The sequence below is a fragment of the Diabrotica undecimpunctata genome, chromosome 1 (assembly GCF_040954645.1).
Source record: "Diabrotica undecimpunctata isolate CICGRU chromosome 1, icDiaUnde3, whole genome shotgun sequence".
NCBI classification, from domain to species: domain Eukaryota; kingdom Metazoa; phylum Arthropoda; class Insecta; order Coleoptera; family Chrysomelidae; genus Diabrotica; species Diabrotica undecimpunctata.
Genome location: NC_092803.1, coordinates 183,656,560 through 183,677,566, shown reverse-complemented (window position 1 = coordinate 183,677,566; position 21,007 = coordinate 183,656,560).

Genomic DNA, 21,007 nt, shown 5'->3' with positions numbered 1-21,007 from the left:
TTTGTAAGTAGTGAATTTTTTAATAAATTATAACAACGTTAACAAACTATTCATCACATTTGTAGCTCCCTGATGAAGGACATAACCAATGTCCGAAAGCTTGGAATAAAAATTTACAAGAGTACACGTTTCATTTTTTATTGCTGCAAACCCAATATTTAATGTTTACTGCCTTAAGTTGTCAGCAAATACTTCTGGTTCATATATATATATATATATATATATATATATATATATATATATATATATATATATTGTTATGATTCATTTTATCCGCCAAAGATAAAATTAAAATTACTAAATAGACCATCTAAATAGATTTTCAAGATATCCTGGAGAGTTGTTATGCTATGTAAAAATTAAAAATAATATTGGTTTGCTCTTAATATATTTCAAATTATAAAATATAATAATTCAAAATATTTCAAGTGATAAACTATAAAAGATATTTCAAAGAAACGAAAGTCCATTATCTTTGGATTTGGATTACCTGTAGTAAACAAAATTTAAGATATGCATAAATTATTTTCTTTGTAAAATATATTTGAGCGAACGTAGTGAATTGAACAATACGACCGGGTTTTCCAAATGGACTTGTACAGTGAATAAAGACAATAGGGTAGAATTTAGAAATTATTTCTCCGTTAGTTCTTAAGAATTTGTAGAAACGATTAACATGTTAATAGTTTTTAGGAAAGTTATAATTGTAGTTAAGGTTGTTGTTTGTTATCTAAATGGGGATAAATATGACGAACTTTGATTGGCAAAGAGTGAAAAAAGTGGGAGAGATAGATGAATAAGAGTTTAGCTAGATTTTAGAGGAAAAAAAGATCATCAGTTGTTTTCCAAGGGTGCAAGGCGAACAGTCGTAGTTCTTTGGCGGTTCCCAAATGATAGTAAGCATTAGAAGTGAATGTTTGTGAGTTTTCGTGGACTAAGTGTATCCTGACGGAAGCTGATCCAGTAAAATATTGTAAGTCATACTTTTCTACTTATATATTCCAAGAGTCACTGTTCAGGCCGGAACGAGAGATTCAGTTTATCGAGAGGAGAAGAAGTTTATCTTTTGAACGATACGTGCATCTGAAGGAGATCATTGAAGACGAGAGGCTCGCAATAATTTGTTGTAAGATTGCCTAGGGAACTGTTAAGAATAGATAGTGTAGGCTACAAGGAACAAGGATTTGGACAACTCATCATCAGAGAGATAGTTTTTTTTTTCATTCGTCAGTTTTTCCTTTATTAACAAAGTTTTTTTTTAATTGCTTCAGAAAAGATAGAAATATTTATCAGGAGATATAGAACAACAATTTTGATTTGAAATTTTAATTTATATAGTATATAACATTAATTTTTGAAGGTTCACGTACGCAGAACAAAATTTTGATAATCATTGTATGAGATATTTTTTGTTTAAGATATTTGAGTGTGAATTTTATTTCAATATATAATTTTGTATCATATATGTTTATTATTCCGGTATTCCTTAGACCTTGCCTATGATATGTAAAGCATAGATATTGAAGCACGAATATAACCCTGAGATAAGAGAATTAAATAGTGTGATAAAATCATAATTGCATCATTTAAATAAGTTTAATTAATTAATTAATTAGCTAATTAGTTGCTTGGCGCATCTCTGACTTTTAATATCACATTAATATATATATATATATATATATATATATATATATATATATATATATATAATAATATATATATATATATATATATATATATATATATATATATATATATATATAATATATATATATATATATATATATATATATATTGGATTTGAAATTTCCGCGGGAGCTATATGTGGTTTCAGTTGTTTTCCGGGTTTGACTCCGCGTTAAATAGTTTTGGCGACGTTTCGGCAAGGTCACACTTGCCATTGTCAAGTCAGATTAGTTCTGCTTCGTCTTGATGTTCCAGGCGAACACCTTTCTAGCCGACTTATGTAAAAGTCCTGTCATTGCAGATACTAGACGTGTTGATGCAGTAGGCTCTATTTAAAAATTTCCAAGGACCACAATTTGGGATGCTTCATTCAGTAATCTTGGGGCATCCCTTTTTTATTTTGCACTTATCCCGTTTCCGGGCAAATTAAGTTTTTATTTAACAAAAAAAAATTCCGACGGGCACTTATCATTCACAATATAGTCCGGGAGATAGCATTACAAATACAAATATATAACTGATATTAACACCCTGTATAATTAATAAACAATAATTTTACAGGGTCATCAACAGAATCAACAACATTTGGTATAACAACATTTGACAGAACAAGATTATGATAGACGTACATTTTTTTCGTAACTCTCTTTTAACTGGCTTAGATAATGGTATTAGCTATCACTTTTCATTTTCCTTTTTTTTAGGTAATTGTACATTAGCGTGATGTACCCTTGTTATTTTCGGTTTTTATCACCTTTCTAATTTCAATTTAAAGGTGCCTTCGAATATATTTTGATTATATCAAAAATGTTTCATTTTTAATTAAATATTTCGAAAATGGATTTTGCCCCAATCCATTATTCCACCGCGCTGTACAAATTCTTTAATGGGATGCAAAGCAAAGGCCCAAAAACCGGGAGGTGGATAGTTATCCGTTATTTAGGGGTAACCTGTTGAAGAAACTCTAATAAATTTCTAATTTCACCTTTTCCGTTTTCCTGCTTTCCAGTTTGTTTGTTTTAAGGGAGAGAAGGTCTACGGTGGCAATTTTCGGCTATCGTACCGAGAAATCGAAAGTGGAAAATCATTACGTTAAAGTGCGTAAGTGTTTAATGTGATATGAAAATTTGTTGGCAAGGGGAACAGATACGGTATAGGTTTAATAAGAGTTTTAAGAAGGTCTAATTATCGTGTCTTGATGAGTTTGTTATTTAATGAGTGAATATAAGCCATTGAAAAAAATAGTAAGCAGGGTAAATTGTGAATTTCATAGAATTTTTTTTTTATTTAATTTAACGTGCTCGTGACAGCTTCGGCCATTAGCACGAGGCACCGTGGATACAATTATATATAAGGTACAATTACATATTATAATATACTATAGTTATATATTATTTAGTAAGTTTTCTAGCTTCAGGAACTGGATAGCTGTGATGACTTGGCTCTGGTTCGATAATATATCTGTGATGTCGCCCTCCATGCCCAGTTCTTGGCGTCGTTTATTGTAGTGAGGGCAGTCCACAAGGATGTGTAGAACGCTTAGTGGAGATTGGCAATAGTGACAGATTGGCTTAGGTGTAGAATTCATTAGGTGACCATGTGTAAATCTGGTGTGACCGATACGCAATCTTCTAGCAACAACCATCTCATTTCTAGTTATACCAGGGATAACGAACCGCTCAATCGTCTGATCTATTTGGTGTAAAAATGTAGTGGATTGTTTCCAATGATTCTGCCAGTAATTTCGTTCCTCTATACTAGTTTTTAGGTCACTGGCAATATGTATATTACGTGGTGTACAATTGGATACAGCAGCTTCTTTGGCAAAGCAATCGGTTTGTCGTTACCCATAATCCCGATGTGGGAGGGAATCCATATGATAGTGATATGGATGTCGTGGATGATAAGATTTTGGTAAATGTCATGGATTTTTTCTATAAGAGGGTGATTAGTAAATAGATTATTGATGGACTGGATAGAGGCAAGGAAGTCTGTACAGATGGCAATATGTTGATTGGGTGCTGTACAGAGTTTGAAGGCTTGGTAAATAGCATACAGTTCACCAGTGTGAACGCTGCATGTGGCAGGTATTTGACATGAACTAACGACTGTTTCCGTAGTGGTAACCGCACAACCAACCCCCGTTTCGCTCTTTGATGCGTCAGTGTAGAGTACCCGATCGAATTTCTTAAAATTAAGAATTTCTAGTAAGGATTTCCTAATCAAATCCTGGTTGGTTTCTGCCTTACTAAACTTTGTAAGTGACACATTAAATTTCTGTAAAGTTTTGGTCCAAGGAGAATTCTGCAAGATCGGGAGAGGGTTAGTTAGGGATAAATTTATATGTGGTATTAAAGTTGGAAGTAGGAGGGCGATAGTGTATATGCGTGGAGCAGGAGGGTGTGAGTACTGGATTAGAAAGGTTAGCTGAAGTAGAGGCAGCATAAGAAATGAGGAGATATTGGCGCCTAAGCCAAAGAGGGGGTTCGTTGGCTTCGCGGTAGAGGCTCTTAGCTGGACTGTTACGAGAAGCTCCTAAACAGAGGCGGATAGCAGTATTATGTACTGAATTAAGGGTTTGTAAGGATGTTTTGGATGCTGACATATATATATAAAGCTGCCGTAATCGAGTTTAGAGCGAATAAGAGACCTCTATACTTTTAATAGTGTGCATTCGCTAGCGTTCCATTGATAGTGGGAAAGTGTTTTGATAATATTTAAACGTTTTAGGCACTCTGCTCTAGTTTCCTGAATATGTAGTTTCCAAGAAAGTCGGGAGTCGAATATTAGTCCTAGAATTTTGCGGTGATCGACGACTGGGAGAGGGTGGTTATTCACTAAGATTTTAGGGGCAGTGGAGAGTGTTTTTCTGGTGAATTTAATGAGTTGTGATTTTGTAGATGAGAGGGACAGGCCGATGGCAGTCAGTCTATTTTGTAATAAGTCCACTGATGTTTAGAGAAGTTTGCAAGTAGTAGTGGTCGCAACACCATGGCAATAAATTACAAGGTCAGCATCAGCATATGTAGTAAATTTGACTAGGGAGGGAAGACTGTGGCATATATGCTTAATTGATCAAATAAACAATGTGGGGTTTAATACAGAGCCCTGAGGGACTCCGTCTCGTTGGATGTGGGGTGATAATAGGCAACCATTTACAGAGACTCTGAAGGATCTAAAGCTAAGAAAGTACTTGATGAATTTAAAAATATTACCATTAAGGCCGTATAATAATAGTTTATCGAGAATAATCTATCTGGGTATTTTATCGAAGGCAGCTTCAATATCAAAAATGCAGGCAATCACTTCTTGACTGTTATTAATAGCTTCGGCGATGTGGGTATGAAGGAGGACGAGGTTATCGCTTGTGGAACGATGTCGGCGAAAACCAGATTGTTCTTTATTTAAAATTTGGTGTTTGTCAATAAACCATAAACGACGTCTGTTTATCATGTTTTCCATTAATTTGCACATGGTGCAAGTGAGAGAAATCGGTCTGTAGGACTAAGGAAAGATTGGTGTTTGGCCATGTTTTAGGACAGGTATAATTACGGATGTGTTCCATTGAGTAGGAAATATTTGAGAAGACCAGATAGAGTTATATATGTCTAACAGGAAAGTGGGGCAGCGGTTGGGTAAATTTCATAGAATTATATTTGAAGAATAAAGTTTTTCACATTTTTTTTATTTGTCAAAATATTTTTGGAACAAAATTATTTTAAAAGATGGTATTCACCACAAAGCGAAAAAGTAAAACTTCTGTGTTATAAGCAAAAGTCTAAAGGTAAATTGAGAATGGTAGTAATTGATATCAAAATGTATGTATCAAACTAATTTTCATGAATAATTTCCCTAATTTGTTTCACAGAACTTTATTTTAATAGCAAATATATGCATTTTGTGTCGAGTAAGACACGGATGTGTTTTATGGTCCTCTTCTTCTTCTTTCTGTGCCATATTAGGTCCATCTAACATTGGCAATTTTGGGGGTTCTTTACTAATAATAAGTTATAACAAACTAAAAACCACTAACTGAAGAGGAAGAAGCTGACTTAACAGATGATAACGGTAGTTGTGTGATTCTCTATTAAATAAAAGATTCGTAACTTGATTTTTTTGTAGAATTGCAACAGACGTGCAGGAAGTCTCTTTTGAGAGACGAGGAAGTGAAAAGAAGTCTATAGAGTAAAGGAGATGTCTTAGTGGAAGCTTCATTTAATAAAAAAACGTACAAACCTGTGTAAATTGTATGTTACAAAAGAAGGAGAATTCCCATCAAAAACTCCCAAGCTTTTAAACTGTTTTCGTTGCAAATTTTATTGCACAGAAAATTTTAGTGAAGAAGAAAGGATGCAATTTTGTTTCAAGTACTGGGAACAAAAATTGTACAGTCGAAAAAAAGATTTCATTATACAGAATGTAAAATTACATGCACCAAGAAGACAACGACGAACAAAAAACAAAGAGTTTTATTTTAAATAGCTTAAGAACCTTCTTGTATTGTGTTTGCCCAGGAGATTCATGTAAGTACCCCATTTGTCTCATTTTTGTAGTTACCGATTCATGTAAGTACCCCTTTTTGTCACATTTTTGTAGTTACCTCATTCCAGCCCCTTTGTGATCCACTTATCTACGACCCAGCTCTCCAAACAAACCCTGAGTAGCCGTTCGCAAACGTTTCGGTTTGTTTTGTTTACCCTATCTCTAGCCCCGTAATTTCTGTGCCCAATTTTCAACCCCTTATAATGATCCCAATGTGTTAGGCAAAATAATCGTTACAGAACTAGGTATTGATGGACGAAGAATACCTCCAACACAAGCTTCCCTATCACTTCAACAGGCTTAAGTAGGTGTGTAGCTATTCGCAAACGTTTCGGTATGTTTTGCTTACCCTATCTCTAGCCCCGTAATTTCTGTCCCCAATTTTCAACCCCTTATAATGATCCCAATGTGTTAGGCAAAATAATCGTTACAGAACTAGGTATTGATGGACGAAGAATACCTCCAACACAAGCTTCCCTATCACTTCAACAGGCTTACGTAACTATAAATTTCGTTAACAAAACTTAATGATTTACAGAAATTATGCACTACCGATGTTATCCCTTCGGAGTTGCATGCTTGGTATTCGTCCCTGCCAACCTCCAAATTAGTTACTGACAGAAATACTGAGCCCATTATTTATAGCAATAGTAAACCAGAGGGAAACGAAGACGGAGAGCAGGTCTAAATTCATTGAATTTTTGCTTTCATTTCTATAAATGTGTTTATTTTAGTGAGTTACTTTAATTTAGGTACTAAATAATGTTCAGAATATGTTTAACTAATTCACCAAATTTACCTTTTACCAACCTGGCAGAAATCACTAAGTCCACTAAATATTATTTTTGACCAACTAACATTGATTTCAAATGACGTAGTGTATTTACATCTCAAAGCACTACTAGACTTGTACACTTGAATCGGTAATTTCCTTGACTTTTATAATGATGAATTTTAGACAGCAATTACAACTAAATAATATGTTCATTTTCTCAGATCTATTATTTTTGGCTTAGTGCCTTTGGCCGCGAAATAATCGAGGGCAGTGGCGCAAAAGATTTAATTTCGAATTATACCAAATCTTTAATGAACCATATGTCGTAACGTTCATTAAAACATAACGACTTAGATGGTTTGGACACATAATACGAATACCTGACATGATTGCTAAAGAGTTAACAACAGGAACACCTATAGGAAGAAGAAGCAGAGGCGACCGCGAATTAGGTGGTTAGATGGAGTTTAAAACCGACTTAGGGGTACTAGAGATCAGTATGTCCAATCAGTTTATGCCCATTTTTATATTAGTGGCTGAAAAACAAGATCCGTTTTGCAAAATGAGTAGAGCAGACTCATTTCTTTTTTTTTTTCAACTTTATTTTTTTATATTATCGATACATTTTTGGCACCAAAAACGATTTGTAGAAAAAACATGCTTTTAATTTAACCTGTATAAACTTATTTAAATTATACAAAATGTTTCAGGGTGTTTTTTGAGATCTATATTTTAATAAAGAACAATATTTTTTAAAGTTTTTGTATAGTGGTTAATTGATACTAAGGTTACTTTACCGGTTCAAAAATCTTGAAGACTTGATAAAAAATGTAACGTAAGTTCATACATACATGTGCAAATGATGGTGCATATTTCGTTGCACCTACGATTACCATCGGATTCACCCCACAAAAAGCAGTATCCATCTTGCGATGGCATTTCGTATATGTTTTCGTTATGAAATGAATATTTTCTAGAATAGTACAATAACATGTTATCCCCATGGGGAGTATTCAATACTTGCTGTTAATCAAAACTTTAACAAACTGAATCTCACACTTCTTTAACTTTCTTTTGATCTTCTAAAAAGAGTTCTTTACTTTCTTCCTTTTCTTTTAAATGTTTGTCGTATGCCTCTTTCGACGTAGTGTTTTCTTGAAATTGTTTATGTTTTCGTACCTCACACAAAGAACACTTATTTTTTTTAAGTAAGTGGAACCCAAGGTTAAAATCTTTGTTAAAAACGTTCCTAAAAACTTTAGAGTGAAACACAATCTTTCTTGCTTCTTCCATTTACCTCCTCATGTTTAATAAAAATCCTGTATAAGAAACTAACATTTCGCAATTCTTGTGGTAAGTATTTTCTGCTACTTCGATTTCGACAATAGTGGGACGGTACAGTAGGCAATTGCTTAATAATAATAAGTCTCCCGTTTTATACCGCTTCGCGGCTTTGGGAGTATAGCAGGGTAGTCTGCTATATCTAGGGCCTACGGTATACAAGGAAGGTAACATGGCCAGTGCTACGCTTCAACCGCCTATTATTACCCCTGGTTTTACCCAAGGTACTCATTTTATTCAGGCTGAGTCGACCTGGGGCCTATAGACATTTTTTTAAATATGTCTAGTTGTTCTTTGCCGGCGGTAGGATTCGAACTCCGGACCACCGGCGTGCGAGGCAAGCATGCTACCGCTTGCGGTACGCAGGCTCCAATTGCTTAATAAAATCGTGTATTTTATTGATTATGTCTCCAGGTTCGTGCTTGCCTTTCTGATCACTTTTGCATGTATTTTGTATAGCATGTTTTATTGCATATCGCATAACCGCATGTTTGCGAAATATCTAGGGTCTGTACTAAAAACTGCTGGCACACTTCAAGTATTTTATCGTCCCAACTGATAAAGTACCTACATGAATTTTGTCGTCTGCTATACTCTCTTCTGTTCTCAGTTAGTGTAGCAGAGCAGTTATGCTGACATTTTTTTTACCTTTGCCAAAATTGTACTCGCATTTTTTAGTTTCTCTTTTGTTGGGCTTTTTCTTTTTCCTCATCCTGATATTCCAACTAAAGAGACAGCTTCATCCGGGTGGCTTGTATCTGTGTCCCAATTAGATGACGAATAGTAATCAGGGTCATTATGAAATGAATTTTCGGAACTAAATTTATTTGCCATGCCTTTTCCAATTATTATTTTTGTTTTATTTTCCATTCTCAATTCGTCACTTTTTTCAGTTAGGTTAAATGTATCCTCATTTTCCGAAGATGTCGAGTCATAATCTACTAGTTTTGGAAAGGTTTTTGCCTCAGGGTTTAACTCTGTATCGGTATTGTTAAAATAATTAATTAACGGCTGAGCGTATTCTTCTAAACCTCATTCCTGTTCGAATTGAACACCCACTGTCCCATTTGTGCTATCAGTACTTATTAGCACATTTATTTCTTCTTGCATAGTAGTATGGTTACGATCATTTTAATAAGGACTCGAATTGTTAGAAGACAATAAAACGGATTGATCTATTAGAATTACGTCTCCATTTACTAAATTAGTTTCTATAATCATATTTTCGGACTTACGTAGGTTCTCACTTGAAATAATGGATATTGGCATAGACACGATTTCTTCTTCTTCTAAATGTGACTAGCTCCTAGAGATGTTGGCGACCACATTGACCCATCTTATTCTATTCACAGCAGCTCGAAATAGATCAATTCTGAACATATGTTTTTTAAATAGTTAAAAAAGAAAGGTTTAAAGTAATTCTAGGCTTACTACATTTTGGCAGTACCTTCTTAACAATAATAGCGTTAGGTTAATGGAAAACGTATACATATAAACGTAAATGGAAAACAATAATAGCGTTAGGTTAATGGAAAAAGATGGTTTTCGCCAAAAATGTCACTTACGTGACTCTGCCAAAAATGTATCGTTATATTTTACAGAAATGTTCTACAAAATATTTATTTTAGAATAGTAACCTCTGGTTGGCACTGCTGCCGGACGTCAATGTCTGAAATCTACACTAAAACGGAAACCTGCTCTCAACCTCCACCCTCCGTTTGTTTCGGTTGTCGGCCCTTCGCCTCGTTGCGGATAAAAGGACGCAATGAAATCTTTGCCAAGTTTCGTGTTTGCATACATTTTAAAAGGTCTAAAAGATCCCACATTTTTAGAAACCATAGTGGCACAATTAAGAAAAAAAGCATTAAAAATAAACCAAGATATAAGTAGGGCTGTTTGGTTTATTGTTTCGTAATCGTAAAGTTAATTTGCAATCGTTGTAAAGACGTTTGGACTTTGTAATATCTTATCTTTTATCGTATCTCGTTATTCTTTAATATCAAGTTAATGAAAAATCCAAAAAAGATATATAAACTTTATTTAGATTTAAAGAATATTTGACATATAACTTTGCCAGAATGTGAGAACCTCTGACAGCAAATTTGCGCATTTAGAGTTTAATTTAAATTCATTTAAAACATGAATTGTTTTTAAACTAAATTTTAAAACAAACACCAAAACAAAATGGTGTCATTAATTAAAAAGTTATATTGGAAAAACAGATTCTAATCTGGAAGCTAAAATAAACAATAAAACATCAAACACAGAGTTTATTTTATATACCAGACCAGGGGCGAAGCCTCTGAAAAGGAAAAATTAGTTTACTTTCTACAACAATACTAGTAAAATTAACAAATTATCCTGTTTTTCTGTTTACCGACAAGATATTAATAGATATAAATAGTCAAAAAAAAATAAAAATACGGACCAGTTTCGTCCTGGAATAATACCAAAATATAGTTTACAAATAAAACAAGAAAAAGCAGTTGATGTTAAGACGTTGATAGAAAAATATGATTTAAACAAAAAGTTAAGGGTATTTAAGAAACAACAAAATCTAAGCTCACAGAAAAATTTTAAGGAGGGTGTGCAACCCTAAATCCCTCCAAACTGACGAGTGCGTTTAAATCAAATGAATTTTGTAGTAACATTAGTTTTAACACATTATTTTTAAAAAATTTTTGCTTCTTATCACTTTTTACATAAAACAGTTTTTATTGAGTTACGGCCCTTTTGATTAACCTTTAAAAAATTACGTGCAACTAAATAAATGGCTTAAATGATTTAACAAGTACAAAAAATGTCTATAACCTCTATAAATATGATATTACAATAAATGTTCAAAATGTCCCCCATTTTCTTCAATACACATTTGGTATCGTTTTAATAAGAAAAACCGAATGCGCTGAAAAATCATATTTTTCTGACGAAATTGAGTTGCAGCTTCAATTATTCTATCCCTCAATTGTTGTTCGTCCTCTATTGTTACAAAATAGACTTTCTCTTTCATAAATCCCCAAAAGCAAAAGTCCATGGGGTTAAGACCTGGACTTCTGGGTGGCCAAGAAATAGGTGCGTCACTACCCCTTCCAATTCACCGACCAGGATACTACCTGCAAAGGTATTCCCGGACTTCATTACTGTAATGCAGTGAAGCGCCATCTTGTATAGACCACATATTTTGCCTTATTGCAATATTCATCTTTTCCAAATACTCTTGTGAATCGTTTGCCAAGAACTGAAAATAATTATCACCATTAAAATTGTTGGGAAGAAATACTGGCCTTATTAAATTGTTATCCACAATTCCTGCCCAAACATTTACTTTGAAAGTGCTTTGGTGATGAGTCGTTTTTTTTTTTTTGGCGAGGATTTTCGTCGGCCCAAATGTGCTCGTTATGATGGTTTGTTACTCCATTTCTACTGAATGTAGGTAGCCTCGTCGGTAAACAAAATATTTCTAATAAAATTAACATTTCGAGTGTTTTCCATTAACAACCAATCGCAAAATCCAATCCTTTTGGGATAATCTTCAACCAATAACTCTTGAACCGTTGTTAAGTGATAGGGTTTAAGCAGCTGATCCTTTAAACTCCTCCAAACCCTTACGTGAGGAACATTTAGTTGAGCAGCTATTACCCTTGTACTTGTTCCAGGGACTTCTTTAATGATTTCTAAAATGTCTTCATCAGTTGCATCGATTATTGGACGACCACTATTGCCAGCAACTTGCGGTTGGAATGTACCCGTTTCCCGTAAACGACGATCACTGATCAGAAATAATCTCTGTCGGGTGTATTTCGATTGGGATATTTTACTGCATAACGCCTTGCGGCTGCTGCACTATTTCTTTGACATTCACCTACGATATTCCCGATAGTTTATTGAAATCATAATTTAATCTGATCCAAATTACCCAAAGTTAAATGCATATCTGCCATTTCCTGAAATGTGTAGGTCATTGTAATATCAAAATTTTTAATATTAATCTTATTCACACAATAATAATGATAGCTTCAAATTATTGACTATTATTGATGGAACTGTTTGTAATTATTGTATCCGTAGAAACTAATTGTAATTTTATGGCCAACTAGGAAAAAACTAGTTTTTCGAAAAAGTGATAGGAGACAAAAAAGTTTTAAAAATAATTTGTGAAACTAATGATGCCACAAAATTTAGTTAATTTGAACGTACTCAAAAGTTTGGGGGATTTAGGGCTGCACACCCCCCTTAAAAATTTTCTGTGCGCTTGGATTTTGTTGTTTCTTTTGTATGAAAAATTCTTTTAGGACAAGAAAGTAACGTATCCATTTTTATTACAAAATGTCAAGTAGTTTAGGAGATAATGCAAAAAAACAATTTTTATTTTGTAACTTCAAAGGGCTGTAACTTTTTTTGTGTACACTTTTGTACTAAGGTAGGGTGGATTCAATCAATTTATTTTTGTCAAGTAAAACATACAATAGTAGACGATATTGGTACCCAACAACTCAGATGGTACGGTTATGTACAGAGAATGTTTGAAGAACGTCTCTCAAAACAAGTCTTAATGTGGACCTCTCACGGTAAAAAAAAGAGGAAGACCCTGCCTTAGTTGGAGAGAAGGCATCAATAGAGAAATGAAAGACAGATACATAGAAGAAGACTTGTGGATGAATTGGGAGGAGTGGCAATTGGGTATCGGAAGACGTAGGAGAACGTTTTAAACCGATCCATATATATTATATAGTACAATAGGAACAGCCCGATATTTCTTAAATATATTTTACTGGTGCTACATATTATCACAGATCTATATTGTAAAACACAGCTAAATCAAAAAGTAGGATTGTTAAGTATCGTCGTTTGATCCATAATGCTCGTTCAGTTTGACGTATACAAAATACTTCAAACAAAACTTCAAACACATATCCACTTCTCTTTTCTATTCGAACATGAATAAATTCTCTATACTTCGGCTGGATTATATAAAATATGAGAAACTGAGATGCAAATAATTTGTTTGTATACATATTCTCAGGTAGACTTGTAAGCGAAGTCACTGAAGTATATTCATGAATTACATGCATGCCAACTGGATAACGAACTGAGATGCTAAGATACATCATCACATTTTATATATATAAACAGCGTAGTAGGTTTTCCTTTAATTATGGAAATAGAGTTGTTTTCAGAATGTGGTAATTATAAGATAAATTTATTCTGAGCCGTCTTTAATTACTTAATAAATATAATTTTATTTTATGCATTGGGATGGTTTTTATGAATCTATATAGACATAAAATCAGTTGAGTTATAGCATTTTTCATATAAAAATGCGTGCACGTCACAATTTATATAAAGTGACGTCACTTATATTTAAAATTTCCAGAACGTCAACCTTAGAGTTCAAATTTTCCTAACACAGCTAAGAATACGAAACCCATACGGAACTGCTCGATCTTTCATAGGCGTCAACATGGTATAATAATCAGAAAAATGTATTGGGAATTTTAGAATTATATTGATTAAATAACCAAAAACATTTGTTATTATTAATAATATAAATTTTATGAAATAACTCTTAAAGTCTAATATTCCACAAAATAATAATTTTAATTAAATATATTAGACAATTGTACGCAACTGATACGTGGATACTTCAAATTTTTTAACAGTTCAGCGTGTGGCAATAGTTATTTAACCAACAAGTGTATTAATAAGGGCGATTAACAATTGAGATATTTTAACGCGTGAGCGAAGCGAGCGCGTTAATGTTCGAAATTGTTAATCGCCATTTTAATTCACGAGTTCGTTACAAATTTTTTCCGTCGACCGTACTTTTCAGAAATAAAGATATCTTATAAACAACAACTTTATTCTTTATTCAAAGTTTCTCTAGTGGTAGTTTTATTATAGTAAACATTAATATTCGAAATGGTGCAATTACTGAAATTAAAGGAAGATATTGATAAATGATTATCAGCTGTATAGCATTTTTGCAAATTTAAATTTAAGTCTTCTTGGACCTCTGTAAATTCTGTGATAGAAGAAGTTAAATTCTGGTGGAGTTAAATTAAACTCTTCGTCAATATCCATCCTTTGATTTTTCAAATACACAGAATTTTAAACAATAAAGTAAAGAATGACATACAATGACAGATAGTACTAACAGCGGCTACTTCATTTTAAATTAATTTTTTAGTGGTAATATAAATAGGTATATGATTGGTTGCCTACACCACAGGTCACTGTCAATCATAGAGCGTTTAATTAATTTATGCAAGCAATGTATGTTGTGTTGCCTATAATAAAATCGTTCATTAATAGAAAATCATTGATTAATAGGGGTCATTAATCAATAATTTTGAAGGTGTTAAAATTGATCATAAATGGACGGTCGACGGAAAAACTGTTTTAAAGGGTTGCCGCTTTTTTAGAGTAAGAATTTTGTTTATGTTTTGATTTTCTACACAATTTGATCATAATATATTATATATTAATAAATTATATTTATAAATACATATTAAATTTAGATTAATAGCTTTAAAAACTCATTATTGTTGTGTATTGTGATTGTGCTATGCCAAAACAACTAAATAATAGTCTGTAGAAAGCTGATAAGCTTTCATATAAGATAGATTATTTTGAACAAGAAATAATGGCGGGATATTTTTACTATTAATGCTCTAACAGTGGTAAGTTTAAAATTTATAATATATAATTTTGTATTAAAATGTTTTCTTATGTATTTTAGTGTGTTGCACTAATCTTAAAACTAAGTGTATTTACTGTTAATATAACAGTTTGACAAATAGTTGACATTTTAAAAATTCCTCACTTACTAACTATTCTGATGTTTTGGCAACGCTGTGGGGTTCTGACGTCGTAAATCTTGAGTGACGTGCACGCATTTTTATATGAAAAATACTATATGTGACTTGTGTTCCACATTTACAGTTTGACAAACATTTAAAAATTAACTTAAAGTTACTAATTTAATTTAATAAAAGTTTTATTTCACAATATCAGAGCGTTAATGTTATACATATGAAAAAGTCTAAACTTTGTATTTTTCAGAGTATATCTCTATACTTAATATATTTTGTAACTGTTTTTATGCCTTCTACTCATTTTCTGGAAAAATTATAAAACAAGGTTTATGTTTTAACACAAAGAAAACTTACTTATACGGAGATACTTTGCTGCAGTAATCGCTATCTTTCATAAAGTTCTCAGGTAACCGAGCAAATAAAACAAAACTATTTTGAGAGCGTATTGAGTTTCTCAAAAGACGTTTACAAGGAGGAAGTAATACTCATGAATATACAATGAGATCAACTACGATTATAAGATAATTTGTTTTGGGTTTAGTACACACATACACCGGGGTATTTTGAGTACTTTGAAACGTATATAGTTGATGAACTGCAACATTTTACAACTTTGTATGAGATTTTGTGTAAATTACAAGAATTGAAAAAAATTAGTAGAAACTCGAAGAATTCTTACTTGACGAAACCAAAACTCATATATTTGTCTACTGCGCTTTTAACTAGGCTTTCGATAGAGTCAGGTATGAACAAATAATGGAAGTACTGAAGAGGACAGGGGTTGACGGAGGAGATCCAAAAATAATAGCTAACCTGTATTGGAATCAATCATCGGTGCCCCGAATAGATGTAGAATATACAGATCAGATCAAAACCTTAAGAGGAGTGAGACAGGGGTACATAATTTCACCACTGATATTTAATCTTTACTCGGAGCACATTTTTGAAGAGGCTCTAAAAGAACTTGATGAAGGCATCTCAATAAATAGAGTTAAGGTCAATAACTGCCTTATGCAGATGATACAATAGTGTTTTCCAATGCCATAGAAGGGCTGCAAAACTTAATGAACAAAATAACGGAAACAAGTAGAACATATGGACTGGATATTCTTCTTTTTCATGTGCCATCTCCTTTAAGAAGGTTGGTAACCATCATGGTAATTCGCACTTTCGATACCGGTGCTCTAAAGAGGTCAGCAGAAGTGCAGTTAAACCAAGCTTTTAAATTGTTTAATCAGGAGATGCGTCTTCTTCCGTGACTCCTTCTACCCTGTATTCCTGCTTGTATTATTAATTGCAGCAAGTTATAACACTCACCCCTCATGACATGTCCCAGATATTGCAGTTTTCTGACTTTAATTGTATTTAAACCTCTTTATTTTGAACTGAATATAAACACCAGCAAAACCAAGCCAATGATCATCAGCAAAGTAAACATAACTGGATCAAATCTGTACGTGAACCAAATGAGAATTGAACGTGTCTCACAGTACGACTACTTGGTAACTATAAGCGATGAGTTGTGAGACAATACCCAAGAGATTAAATGTCGCATCCGAGAGACAAAAAGTGCATTCTTGACTATGAGCTCTGTGTTTAAAAGCCATGACCTCACCTTAGAAACAAAAATAAAGCTCCTTAAATGTTACGTGTACTCAGTGCTTCTGTACAGAGTAGAAACGTGGACATTGAAGGCAGAGACTGTATCAAAACATTTAAGATATGGTTATACAGAAGGATCCTGAAGATACCATGGACATGTAATAAGAAGGATACACATAACGACGGATTTGATCAACATCGTGAAGGGCCGTAAGCTGCAGTACTTGGAACATATAATGAGAAATTAAGGCAGACATGAACTACTCAAATACATCTTGCAAGGTAAAATTGAAGGAAAATGGGCCCCAGGACGAAGAAAAATATCCTGATTTGCTAACCTGAGAGCATTGTATAGAAAGACCTCCACACAGCTATTCCGTATAGCAATAGCAACCAATAAAGTCATCATAGCAACAATGTTGGCCAACATTCTGAACGGACAGACACCCTAAGAAGAAAGCTTTTAATAATATATAAAGCAGAGAGCTGATGAATTTTTAATAAAAGGAGTTTACAATTTGCATTTCACGACCTATTGTCCACCACGGCAAGTATCCTTAGCGAATTCGCTCCCCTGTCATGACGTCAAGACGATTCTACATATATCGCTCTAAGGAAACCTAAGAAGGTCGAAATACCTGTAATCTGATGGCATTGGCCCTTCATTGAAATTAAATCTCAAACGTCTTTCTGCTACAAGAATTTATTTTCAATATTTGTCGTCTGCCTTACGATAACAACCTGAACAAAAATTAGTAGATACCAACTTAACTGATTCATAATTTACACGGGATTAGTACTTATCGTTAGTGCTTGTGACTGGCCCACTTGTATATATGTGTAATCAAAGTGATTAGTATAAGTAAAGAAGTGCAAGTGAATAGGAAGCGCTTCTATGTACTAAGAAACAAGTGAGTTTCTTAACTACGATTCGATTACGCAGCTGTTCCTGCAAATAGCTCAACAAGTAGTGTTTAGTGACTAACGAGCTTCAACGTGTCAAAGTGAGTTCAAAAACCCTTCACTGTCATGTCGTCGGAAAAAAGTAATTTTAAAAATAACAATTAAATACATTCAGGAATTCCAATCAGAAAAATGTTTGTAGACGCAAGAAGAAACATACAGTTAGTGCCCAACGTTTTAATATATTTGCTAAACATTTCGAAATGGATTTTTTTGTTCCAAATATTATTAATAAGCCATCTGGCATAGCCATTTCGGACGCTGAATCATATTCTTTAAAATTGATCTTACATTTTTTTCCATTAGTATATCCATAATCTGCCCCTTTTCGAAACTAAACACAAAATCACCTATTCCAAAAAAGAATAACAGAAAAAAGCAGAAACAGATATATCACAGAAAGTGATAGAGTCGAAGAAAGCTGGGCAAAAATTGAGTCTAATATCTTAGCCTCGGCCTATCAAGTTTGTAGCATTTGTAAATTTATTGGAATCCCACCCCTAATGTTTCTCAGTTCCTATCTTACAAGTTAAAATACGCAAAAAGTATTTTCAATTCCTTCTTAGATCGGTTTCTTAATATTGTTCTGAAGCTATTTTCTTGTGGCATTTTAAATTAATTACTATTTAAATGGGAATAAGCCACAATTAAAGGTTAAAATACGTTTATTGACGTTTCAATTTCCACTTCGGAAATCGTTCTCAAAATACAAACATTACCAATGAAATATTACCAACTGAAATATTAGAGAATTCTGATATTTATATTATTATTGAAGGTAAACAATAACAGTTATCGATATTATTGTAAAAAATGTAAAATGTTGGGTTACTATATAGGTACACGTCGCCCTCTATGGACAAATAGTAAAAGTATAAGATCGGGTGAAATACAATCAATAAAATCTCTGTACAGAGAAAAACCTGCAAGCTGTAAATAATTAAAATGGCAATAAATATTATATTATTTATATAAGTATCAGTTATAAACAAAAATGTCATTAAATAAAGAAATATTTGTGAATATATTATTTAATTTATATTAAAATTAATCCGCATTTTCAACCATTTTTAGTCCAAATCATATAAATATTTCATATTTATAGGTAATATTTATAGTTACATTTTTAATTAATTATATAGAAGTTTCGATTTTAAATAAAAGAATAAATAGAACAAAATAACTATGATTATGACGTGAAATAAATAGGTATAATGGTCGTCATCTTTAGTCCCTAGTTTTTATTTTTTTTCTATAGCTTCATTACAGAGAGCTCTTCGAAATAAATGCTGTAATAACAGAAAATATTAGACCACGTGTAGGAGACAGTGATAAATTTGATATGGAAGTACAATAATTGTACCAGGGCTAAGTACTAAGACCTGATTTGTAATATAGGTGCAATGTAGGTTGCCTAACAATTGCAACACATGTACATAATTAACTGTAAGATCTATATTCATTAGTGCTGGATTAAAATAAAAGCGAAATTCCCAGCAGAAATTCCTTTATGTTTCTATTTGCTGTACGTATGTTATATATGTTAACGATGTATGTTGATTATGTTGGTTGATGAAATAAGTTGACGAAAATTCGAAAATCTTGGTGACGTACTCACAGAAGCACAATACCTGCTGCTACAACTTATTGTAACAGTAGTAAATTTTATCACTTTTGTAACTAGTCATGTTGAATTTAATCTAGTAAAAGAACAAGACTGTATTACTGTGACACTACTTGATTATATAAAAAAACCGGGTGTGGCAGTCCAGTGGGACTCCCGGTAGAAGTTATACTTCTATACACGCGTTCGCCGTTAAAAATTTATATTAGAGTCAATCTGCATAATTGTTACATACGTAATGCTATAGGTAAGAGAGAGCAGAAAGAGAAAAAGAATTAGTTATATAGGTATATGGTGCATCGTTTGCTGTATATAAACATTTGACCTGTAATAGGAGTATAGTAAATGAAGGATTGTATCAATATTTTAAAGAAAATATATATTTTTATTTTTATATATGTATAAAAGGAGTTGAATCCAAAAAAAAATTTACACATACTCTGCAGTAAAATTCATTGTTTATTTTGTTATTAATATAAAAATTACAATACAATAAATACACTGCAACATAATTCAATATAATGATACAATATAAATTAAAATGTAATATTCATAAGTATTTAAAACTGCCAATATAACTTACTTTACGAAGATAAAAATAAAAAACAACTCGGATTATGTTGTAAATTTTCATTTTATTTTAAAATTTATGTTTTTTGCGTATATTACATATATTTAATAAGATTAACGTGAGATTTTTAAATATTTCAAAAATAAAAAAGGAAATTCATAATTGGGATTCGATGTCACAACCACCAGCGTATTAACCAAACACGTAAAGGATTTGCCAATTAGACATGACACTAAAGGATTTCAAAATTGACAGTTCTCGGTAAAACAGTGTTTATTTTGAAATACAAAAGCCTAAAATAATTATAAACGTTTAATTTTAAATAATACAAAACATATCACATAAATAATAATATCAATACAGATTATATTATATATATATATATATATATATATATATATATATATATATATATAATATTATATATATACAATATTATATATATATATATATATATATATATATATATATATATATATAATTTTAAATATATATACAAAAGGAACATTTTTATTCTCGAGAGAGGAAGAGAGAGAAAATATATCTTCTGTCTCTCTCTTACTCATTATCTCACATATGTAATGGTTTCACAGATTCACTCTCATGCAAATTTCCAACGCCGACCGTGCGTATAGAAGTATAACTTCAAAAACTAAATCTACCATGTGCTTTTTCTACAGAACTTCCAGTACAGAACTTTTGATGACAGCTTCAATACAGGTCATTTTCAAATATGTTATATTTCTTCACACATAGACTTTGTCAAGGCTCTGAACACTAATTACAGATTAAATCCAGCAGAATCTTACATACACTCTGAGATCTACGCAATACAGAATCCTAGAAAGAAAAACTTTTAAGAGGTAATCTTGGTCGGTATAGAAATACCCGTACCCATTTGGTCCTCTTAGCACAACAGAGAAACGCATATTACTACTTTTAGGGAATGGTTGTACCATATTGACCTTCCCAAAAAGCTACTCGACATATCCTCTAGCCAATCCGGGTTTTTGAAAGTTTTTTCAACTGACTAATTAGGTATAAACAATGGATCTTCTGTTCATTTCTGGAATTTTTGTAGAGGGAGC